General features: G+C 33.2%; 1 long non-coding RNA gene across 1 annotated transcript; it reads right to left on the reverse strand.

Annotated features, from left to right (window-relative positions):
* Window positions 1–5162: 5162 nt before the first annotated feature.
* On the reverse strand, window positions 5163–6865 carry LOC127144375 (uncharacterized). The gene is made up of 3 exons (XR_007816040.1): window positions 6216–6865; window positions 5912–5971; window positions 5163–5261 (listed from the first exon to the last, which is right to left on the reverse strand). It is a non-coding gene; the product is annotated as an uncharacterized LOC127144375 (long non-coding RNA).
* Window positions 6866–11473: the final 4608 nt, after the last annotated feature.

The raw sequence follows: 11473 nt of genomic DNA on the forward strand, positions 1-11473 counted from the left end.
ACAAAGAAAGCTTTTGGAGCTATTAGTCAAATCTGTATTGCAATAACTATAAGCGGAAGAAGGTAGTGTGATTATCAAGTAGATTCACTCATACATTTAGGGGGAGCCTGGAGTCTGAAGCTAATAAGCATGTTAAAATAGTCATATACTTGAACAGAGATCATGTGTTATTTCGATGTATATTGACTAAGTGTGAATCATAATAATATTATTCATCAGGGCTGTGCACAGCATTGGCTGAACTAGGTTACCAAAGTTTCTTATGTTATTCTCTTCTGCTATCCCTCTAGATATTACAACAATTATTTACTTTAGAATTAACCAAAAGTTTTTCAATTGGTATAAGAGCGGGTTGCCACTGGTTCATTGAGTCTCCAATGGCGTCGATCAGGGAATGTGGGTTAACAATTGAGATAATCAAGGAAGGTTCTTCAACAACTCATCTTTCGGTTTTAGATGGCACAAATTATGGCTCCAACAGCAGGTATTAGAGAAACTTTAGAAAAAAGCATTTTCATAAACCTAATGTCAAAATAGACCGACCTTTAAAGTTTAGAAAATGTGAAGGGTCATTATCAAGTTGAATGCCCTAATTTTATGAGAAGACAGAGAAAAGTTTTAGTGCTACATTACCCGATGATGATACAATCGAAAGTGATGAATAACATGAATGTACTAAAGCCTTTATTAGTATTTTATCTAAAGATGAAGTTGAAGATTCTAGAGAATAAAATGAAGACTACTTGTCCTTTGAACAATTGAAGATTAAATGGAAACAAGATTCAGAAGCTAGAGCAGTGCAGGAAGAAAAAATATAGAATCTTATGAAAGAAAATGAACGACTATTATCAGTTATATCTTCCTTAAAACAAAAATTGAGGGAGATCCAGACAGAGTATGATCTGACTATAAAGTTAGTCAAAATATTAAATTCAGGAATTGAAAATCTAGATCAAATACTTAATTCAGGACAGTCTAGTTTCAATCGTTGTGGTTTTGGCTTCAACTCATCAGTAAAGAGCACTAGTCAAGCAAATAATATAAAATTTGTCCCTGCTACTATGAGCATCAAGTCTGATCAACAAGTTAAAACAAATGTTGTTAGCTCTTCCATAAAAAGAAATAACCGGGTGTGTCATTACTATGGTAAAAAGGGTAGGTCATATTCGTCCTTTTTGCTATGCTTTACAAAGGTATAAATTTCAATATCATAAAGCTACTTATCACTCATAGAAGCACAAACTAAACTCATTAACTCCAAGAGGCAAGAGAAGTTTATAAGAAATGGAGAGTCACAAATTCGGGTAAATGTAATATTGTCTTTACAACAATTCAATCTTCAACTGATGCTTGGTATTTTGATAGTGGTTGTTCCAGTCACATGACTGGAAATAGATCATTGAGTGCACATCTGGACACGTTACATTTGGAGATGGTGAAAAAGGAAGAATCCTTGCAAAAGGAAATATTGAGAAATATAATTTACCATGTCTAAATGATGTACGGTACGTTAAAGGGCTCAAGGCAAACCTAATTAGTGTCAGTCAACTATGTCATCAAGGCTATACTGTTAATTTTAGCATGGAAGAATGCATCGTGATTGAAATTAATAAAAATATTCTTATGAGTGGCATCAGACAGATTGATAACTGCTATCACTAGATGTATAATAATAATCATTCATTTATCAAAAAAAGATCAGACGCATTGCTGATGAAGTGAATGTATCAAATGAACATCACTCATGTTTGAATAGCATGGATTTCTGGGAATCACTATGGTGGCAAGCTCCCAGTCTTCGTATCTATCTAATGATGAATTGGCTTTAGTCTTATCTCGAGGAATATTGTATGCTTGGCCGGTGAATGAGACTTACGTTGTATCCCTTAGTGTTAAATATTTCATACTCCATAAGATTGGCATTACAAACTAGTTTCCTTCGTCGCATACTTCCAGTGCAACTGATCAGTCTCAAGAGTAATGTACAAAAAGTTGTTTTTGATGGGCCACCTGAAGAAGAAGTTGAAGTTTTTTGTTCTTGTTTTTTTTTTTTTTTATGGAGCTTATATGATTATTATTAATTTTGATTGAAGAGTACTTTTGTGTAAATTTTGTTTTCGATGAATTATAGAGTTTGTGGTAGATGTGCTTATTCTGTTTTAGGTCAAAAGAACAATATATTTTGTCTCTGTTATGTGCCTTATATTTTGATGCTTCTAGTGATGATATTTCTGATGATGTATGTTTTGACTTCTACAATGGCTTCAGTTTTTCCGATTGTCAGTTTGATGATGTTTTTGTTTTGTTCTTGTTGATATATGCTTCTGGAAGTCTCTGTGTCTCAAGAGAGATTTTTTTTTTATTATGGGGCATCTGGTTGAACATAAAAAGAATTCTTCTCTTTTTGACAAAAATGAGAAGTTTCTTGAGATTTTTGTCAAAAAGAATTAATGAGATTATTTTTATTATTTAAAGATTATTTTAAAAAGAGGTTAAAATGATAATTGTTTTAAAAGATAAAAGATCTTCCTCATAAATAGGAATCTTTTGAGGAAGATCTTTTATCTATATCTTTTAAAGAAGATCTCGAAGATTTGATAGAGTGGTTATGTATTGAAGCTCTATGCTTGGTACGGTGCGGGCATTACTGAACATTCAATTAACTATGTTGCTGTTTTTGAAGCTGTAGTAGTTGTAGCAGGTCGATATCCTGAAGTTGTTTATGTTGTTGTTTCTGTTGAAGTTGTGCAGTTTAGATGTTGTTTTGAAATCTGTTTTTGTTAGAGTTTTAAAGATACTTTTGAAGTTATTTTTAAAAGGTTATATAATCGTATGATGTATTTTGTTGTTGTAGTGTTGGCTACAAGGTAGAGAAATGAAATGATGATTTTGTGATGATCTGTTGACGATTGTGTTGTTCTGCTGTGTTGTTATGTGGTTGAATATGGACATTTGCTGACTGTTGATTTATGAGAAGTCTCTGAGAAGCATTGACTTGAACTTGAAAAGAAATCTCCTCTTTTTGACAAAAGGTGGAGTTTGTTGTGATTTTGTCAAAAAGATTTTATGAGATTTTTTTTAATGAGTTATTTAATTCCAAAAAGATAAAAGATTCTTCATTATTTTAGGAATCTGTATTGCAATAACGATGAGCAGAAGAAGGTAGTGCGATTATCTATCTATGGTCTCGACGTGTTGCCCTGCGATGATTCTTATGATGAGTAATGAGAAAGACGAAGCTGTGATCAAAGTGGTCACCTTAAATTCAGGGGGAGTATGAAGACATCGTCAAGTAGATTCACTCATACATTCAGGGGAAACCTAGAGTCTGAAGCTAATAAGCATGTTAAAATAGTCATATAGTTGAACAGAGATCATGTACTGTATCGATGTATATTGACTAAGTGTCAAGCATAATAATATTACTCATCAGGGTTGTGCGCAGCTCCTCAAACATAGGCAACATTGGCCAAACTGAGTTACCAAAGTTTCTTGTGTTATTATCTTCTGCTATCCCTCTAGCTATTACAACAGTTATTTACTTTAAAATTAACTAAAGGTTTATTTGATTATCTCACGCTATTTTTCATCTTCATCCCATAATAAAGTTAACACATACATAATTAGAGAAATGAAAAGATCGTAGTATCCAAAATGTATATCTTGCTCCACTTAGAGGTTAGAGTATATCTTTTCACGATATTCCAAACTTTGAGTTTTAGATCTTTCAAATATAATTCTATGTTTTTATCTTTGGGTTTTTTTTAATGTCGAAGGTTTATAATTGTAGACTACTACTAGTAGTTGTACGATCATTAATAAGCTAGTATTGAATCAGAATAGGTGACATATAATTGTGATTAGACCCAAGTGGCAAAAAGGTAAAGATTAGCGTTTTGTTCTAATCAATCTGGAAGGAACCACAATGAATGCTAATTTTAGTTTGTTCCAACTTGATATTCACCTTAGCAGAATCCCAAATTCGTAATGCTTTTCACTTAAATTAAATAAGATGCTTTCATCTAATTAAATTAGCAAATTGATATCAACTAAGACTTCTTTGACTAAGCTGAGATAAAATAAAATTAATTTGATGAATCTATGTGAACTCAAAAGTGTAGGCTTTAGCATTTAATCATTTGAATTCTCAATTTCCATTAAATTACTCCTCAATTGATTACTCTCGGACATTAAACTATTTGATTCAGAAATTAATTAAAGCTCACAATTCCAACACATTAATAAAATTGAGAGAATATGCTTTGAGTCCAAACCACCAAGCGAACAAAAAGAATAGGCACAACAACAACACTAAAATCCACAAAAATATATTATTCAAATAAATATAATATATAATATATAAATTAAATTAATAAATTAAGAAAAATATAAAACTCTCAAAAAAATTCACTATCTTCTGTTTGTATGGAAATTTAACCGATGTATGTTTTACAAAATTCATCAAATGCCACTATTTATTAATTGACAATTTGACAAGTATATGAAATGGATTACATGGCCGCTAAAGAGTGATATATATCTTCAATGCATATGACAAAGGAGTTGGATCTGGAGGAAACGACGAAGTGATACATGGCAATGGACACTAAACATAATTGGACATCTATTTTAATAATATTTATAATAAAAACATATTTTTGAAACAAAAAAACCTTCTCATCCTAAGAAAATGGATTCACTTTCATAGTCCAAAATATCAACATCCTAAATATTCGTAGGTTTTATCATTTGAAAATTAGGGAATTGTTATGAATAGAAAAACAAAAACAAAAATATAACAAAAAAAAACCTTAAATTGACTAGAGAGTTCAATGGTTTTACTATACTTTGTAAAAAGATTCAATATCTTTTCACTTTTAAAAAGGTCTCTTTAACTTTTTTAAAAAAAATTATTAAATTTAGAAGGGACTGTAACGACCCAACTCCTTATACTGAGCGGAAGTCATTACTAAATGTAAAACACATGATTTAAGCCATAAAGTTTAGTAAAAACGAATAAAACTTCAGAAATTTATTTATGAAAATCAAATCAGGGTAATATACAAAATGTAATTAAATATTAAAATCCTACTCGGGCCCTATCTACTTTTAAAGAAATGAAATAGTAAATAGTGAAGAAAACAAAACTCAAGTACTAAATGTCTAAAACGAGGTGTAAGCGGAAGCAGAAATCCCTATGGCTCGCCACGGTCACTTCTGGTCGCTTGCTAGCTTGCCTTTGCCCCTACCTCGGCCTCTACCTGAAAAACATGACATGAAGAGAGTGAGTATAAAATACTTAGTAAGGGACCCACTACTAGTCCCACTAGGTGCCTGTTAGCTTCCTATTAGAGTCCTGTAAATGGTACCCAATCTCTGGCACGTTTCCGAACATGTGCAACATGCGCTCCCGTAGGAACGAAAATCTGGTCTTCGGTGTCCCTAGGGAGCACCTAGGACATGCTGGTCTGTAGTGAACCCGGGGGTAACACTAAGACAATCGGGATGCGAGGACCCCGTTGAATCACTCGAATCATATCTATATCTATGCTAGACTGGCGTCCCGTCGCACTACACAGTCCTAAATAGGTGGTGATCCCGAAGGACACCCATGCAGGTACAACTCTAATAGGCTAAGCTAACAAGTACCCTAACCATAACATGCATGCACATAGCATCATCATGTAATCAAACCAGTCTAATCGCCATTTCACAAACCATCACAATATCCAACATACAATTACAAAAAGTCACATCATCACAATATCATACCATCATGTAACCACATCATCAATCACATAATGCTCTCATTAATTACATGTGTTATACAGTCTAGTCCTTAACATGCATAACTAGAGGTGTAATCGGTCTCATGGTTCTAATCACAGAGCTAGTAGTAGAAATCTCTTACCTGGAGATTTGCTCGACGAGTCCTAACAGTGACAACACGCTTTCCCAAGCGGCGCAAGTCCTAAATGGGTCAAAAGTTCACAATTAGTAATTTACCCTCAAGGGAAAATTTGGTCCAAGACTTACTTGAGGCGACTTACCCACGGTTGAGGTTGAAGTGCTTAAGCCCCTACTAAGGAGTTCCAACACTCCCAGGTCACTCGGTCTAAGACGTTCTTTAAGCGATAATTTAATTTAGTCCAAATAAAATTATTTAGATTAAAGTTTCAAATCTTGGCTGGGTGTGACAAACACTTTTGACTTACCAAAGTAGGTGAAAAGGAACCGGAGCAGACTGGCAGCTCAAGGGCAGGCGGATCGGCTCGGCTAGAGAAGTAGGAACCGACTCGGCTTGAAGACTGGGATCGGCTCGGACACGGCGCAGGCAGGCGCGGCACGGAGGGAAGCGACTCGGCTACGACGCGGATGTGGCTCGGCTTGGGCGCAGGTGTTGTGCGCGTGTGGACGCGGGTCGCTCGGGTCGCGGAGCGGAGGCTCGGTCGGGTCGGGTTTACGCGTGAACGGGGCGCGGGGTGATCCGGCTAATACCGTGACTTCGACGGCTGGCTTTAGCTGGTGCTCGGCGACGACTTGCAGACGGGTTTCGGCTGGCGAGACGCGGCGGCTTCCGATCGCGAAGGCGACGGCTTGCGGACGAGGGAGTTCGGCCGGCGAGACGCGGCGGCTTCCGATTCGCGAAGGCGACGGCTTGCTGGGCTGCGTGGCTTCGAAGCTCTCGACTCGACGCGGCGGCGCGGGACGGACAAGGGAGTTCGGCTCGAGGGTTGCGGCTGGGCTCTTGTACAAGTTGGCTGGAATCCGACGGCGGCGCGGCAGAGCTAGGGTTGGCGGCGGCTAGGGTTTCCAAACAATTTCTTTTATTTTTTTCTTCCAAAATTTCTCTAGGTTTCTCTCTCTTGTTTTCTTTTCCAAAGAATTTTACTTTTGGTACACGGGTCCCAAGGTTCATTTAAACCCCTAATAACTCCACCTTCTCTCTCCTCCTCCAAATCTCATTAAATCCCCCCTTTTTCTCTCTTTTTTTTAGAAAAAGAATCTTTCTTTTTTTTCCCTAATTAAATCCTCACCTCTTTCTCCTTAACCAACCAATTTTAATCTTTAACAACAAAACTTCACCAATTTATTTCCAAATAAAACAATTAAAATCCAACCAAAATAAAAAACTCCAAACCTTAATTAATCACAAATCAAAATGATAGAGTTCCTCAAAATTTGAATTTTCCATAACCATACTTAACATTAATAATAAATGAAAAATCAAATTTGTTGGGCCGTTACAGGACACTTTCTTCTTTAGAAGAAAAAAAACTAAATAAGACCATGTAACTTGAATTTTTAAATTTCAAAAATGGAAAATTCGATTAGCCCAGCCTAAATTGTCACTAATGTGCTTGAAGTAAAATGTCAAAAATACCCTTCATTTTTAAAACAATTTGATTGTTATGTGATTGCTAGCTGATTGTTATCTAAATATCTTTTGCGTATTCTTTTTCCAGTTTTAGTAAGCTTTATAAGATAACAATTTGATTTCCTTATGATTGACATTTGATTACATTCTATTATTTTTATTTTCAATTTTATTTAGCATTGTGTAATGGTCCTATTGGTTGTCATATTTGATTATCTTCTACTTGGTGATTCTTTTGAGATAGCCATTATTTGATTACCTTTTAATTCTCATTTGATTACTTTATTTTTTCATACTAATATAGTTTGATTGTCTTTTGATCAGTTTATATTTTTTAGCATTTCTAATTGATATTTTCTATTAATTGCTATGAGATTTTTATGTGATAGTTATGTAACTATTTAATTAATACTTTATATTGATCGTTATTTGATTGTCAATAATAGTTGTTTGATTACTCTATGATATTATTATTCATATTGCTATGTAAGTTTGCTAGTTTAATGATTTATGAAAGATAAGCGTAACAACTAAAAAATTAAAGTAATTTTAGATTTAATTATCTTAATTTTATTTAATTATGTTGGAATTATTGGATGTAAAAATTTAAGTTAATTGTTAGAGAATTATTTGATTTTGTGGAAATTAGAATTAATTAAATATTTTTTGGGAGAATATTTAATTAATTATTAAAATTAGAATTTTGGTGTCATTAAAGAATTGATTTAAGTTGAATGTTATTAAATTATTGGATTTTAAGAAATTTGGTTAATTATATGTAAGTATATATCTAATTATTTTTGGAAGTGAATAATATTGAAATCGGTAGAAATATAATTAATTAAGAAAAGTATAATGGTTAATTTTCATAAATATAACAAAACACCAAAATATTTACGACCTGTATATCAAAATCAAAAAGCCCACAAAGCTGACCATTTTTTTTAAAAAAATATTTCAAGTTTGCCCTTGTCGCTTTTGGATTTTGTGTGGCTCTGATTTCTTCCTTCTCTCTTTCCATCTTCTTCATTCTGTAATTTTTCTTTTGTATATATTTTTTTGAAATCAAGGTCGTTGTTCTATAATTATTTTTATTCTTTTTTATTATACTTATGCTATTATTAACTTTATTTTCAATTAATCATCAATCTTGTATTATTTTTTTCAACATGTTATTTGGTTCAAGATCGTGTATCAAATATAAAAGATCTTGGTACACGATCTTGAACAAAAATCGTTTAGATCTTAGTACACGATCGTGTACCAATGTCTCTAAACGATCATATACCAATTCTATACAATATCGGTACAAGATTGTGTACCAAATATAAAAGATATTTGTATACAATCTTAAATCAAGATCATGTACCACATATAAAAGATGTCGGTTCATGTTCTTCAAACAAAAATCGTTTAGATCTTAGTACACAATTATTTAGATAATGGTACACGATGATGTACCAAATCTACACTATATTGGAACAATATCGTGTATCAAATATAAATGAATTTGGTACACGATATTGAACCAAGATCATTTAGATTTGGTACGTGATAGTCTATCATTTCCTACATGATTGCCTATCATGATTATTTAGAAGAAGAATTACATGTGCGCGTGTGGCCGATTAATCGCGTGTTGAGTGGGGCATTTTTTTTATTTTCTATCGTGAACTTGTAGGTTTTTTTCGTTTTCGAAATTATTATATACAGTGTAAATATTTTGCCGGTTTGTTATATTTTTTTAAAAAATCTCAAATATAATTATATTTGAAAAAAAGTGATGCGATGGAAAACGATTAATTGAATAGAGAGGAGTTGGATTTTGATTGGTTGGTAAAAAGAGAAGGAGGAAAAACGCAGTGGAAAAATGATTGAATACTCTAATTGCATGTAACTTATTAGAGATTAACATGCTTACACCACCTTAATTAAATGAAATTAGGGTTTATAGAAATCATACCTTTGTAGCTTCCTGAAATCTCGAAATCTTCTCACGAACTCGAACCGAAACCACTATTAGCATTGACTAGCTATTCTCTTGACTTAGAATCGGGTTGTAGGACCCGTAATGTGGAGGAATTAGAGACATGTGGAAAATTGAGGGAATTAGGTTGAGATTTAGGAGAGGAGAAAATGATTTGGTTATTTTGTAAAAGATTACCAAAATTTCAAAAGTTTTTCAAAAGTTGAAAAAATAGCTTTAAATAACCTAATTACATGCAAAAATGCAGGTAATTAGTTGACCAAATCTCAACATTTAACATTCCACTAACCATTAGTGGAACTTAGTGGGCTAGGTGTCTACATCTCATGCAGCCACTTATCCCTTTAAATGTTAGCGGGAATATAAACAAAATATTGGATTTTTCTACTAACTAGTTGAAGAGCAATATGGTAATTTGACCTTTTAAATCAAAGTCAAACTTTGACTTTCTTAAATCAAAAGTCTAAAATTTTGATTTTTTACCATTTTTTCAAAATCCAAATCACATTTGAATATAAAATCTGACCTTCCAAGTATAAATCCGCATTCATTTTTTCAAAATCCAAATCACATTTGAATATAAAATCTGTCAACGTTTGACTTTTTAAAGTCAAAAATCAACATTTTGATTTCTTACAACTTTGACCATTTCCATCAGTTCTGTGCTTCCAAATATGAATTCTTATTCATATTTTTAATATTTAAATCACATTTAAACATAAAAGCTCTATCAAAAACTTATAACGGACAGCTATATCAAATATATGTGTCGGTTTCTCTCTCTTTACCTAAATCGAACAATTCAAATTATTCCTACATATTGTTCTAAGTTAAATTCATATGAGCTAGCAAGAGAACCTAATGAATCTATAGATCATGGGCTCCAACGATTCGAGGTTAACTGGCTAAACTTTTTGGACCGAGCTAATCAATATTCATTAACTAACGAGTCATTCCACTAAAGTCTCATAGTTGCACTCTCCTCACTATAGATATGTTTTTGTCCATTTGATATAACCATGATTAGTAAGTTAATCTTTCATAGGTTATTCGTAACCTCAGCTAGGTCAAAATATCATTTTACCACCGAGACTACATTTTACTTCTTAAGTCCCACTGATCCACTATTGAACAATTAGTTTTAGATCCAACCTATAAATCGAATTCCTTTCGAGTCAATGAAAGGTTGGGGTCCCTTGTTCAAGACTTGTATTCAATCCTAAAGGGAACAACCTATCTACTAACCCTAAAGCAGGTAGGAGTGAATTTCGTCTTACACCCTATGTCCCTAGCCATCCACCCAATCTTACTCCTGAAATTGAAGGCTTGTCGGGCCAGTACCATTGAGTTACACTCACCTATGCAGATCTAAGGATAATACCGTTTAAACAGAAGTTCATAGTTAGCTCTAGATTAAGTTTAAGTTACCTGGGTTATCATAATCGAAATAGTTAGTTTTATATAGTAAATGATGTTATAACTTTAAAGTGACTATTTCATGGTTCTGGTCTTATGTAAACTCTTTACATAGGATGTCCCCACTTCCATGTCTCCATATGAACGATTTAGGATCACCTCGTTTGTACAAACTACAAAGCGGACCGCATCCATAGCATTCCCAGAATAAGGCATCCAACCTTATTCATACACTATAGCCCATTTAGGCTATATACTCAAACTTGATCCACGTTTATGCCTTTACCTAAAGTTCAAGTCTACACTAGATAGCCTTTGGACATTAGTTTATTTGATTCAAGATTATAGTATTCTAATTTCACTAATAAGTCCTCGATAACCATTTTATTGAATAGAATATAATTTAACTGCGAGCTACGAGTTTTAAGACATAAATTCCAACAAACTCCCACTTGGACTAAAAATTCTAGTGTGAGAAAACAATGTTAAATTTAATCGTGAGAGAGTTACTCATATGAGTATAATATGTTGGGTTTTATGTCCTAAAACTCATAGATAGTAATATAATCAACTGACCGTTATTAATAAAGTGTTATTATTATAAATTTCAATAAGTGTTATTGATTTTATTATTAGTTTTTTTTAAAAAACCCAAATCCAATAATCTAATATCTTAAATTGTTTAACGAGTC

This window comes from Cucumis melo, chromosome 12, assembly GCF_025177605.1.
Source record: "Cucumis melo cultivar AY chromosome 12, USDA_Cmelo_AY_1.0, whole genome shotgun sequence".
NCBI classification, from domain to species: domain Eukaryota; kingdom Viridiplantae; phylum Streptophyta; class Magnoliopsida; order Cucurbitales; family Cucurbitaceae; genus Cucumis; species Cucumis melo.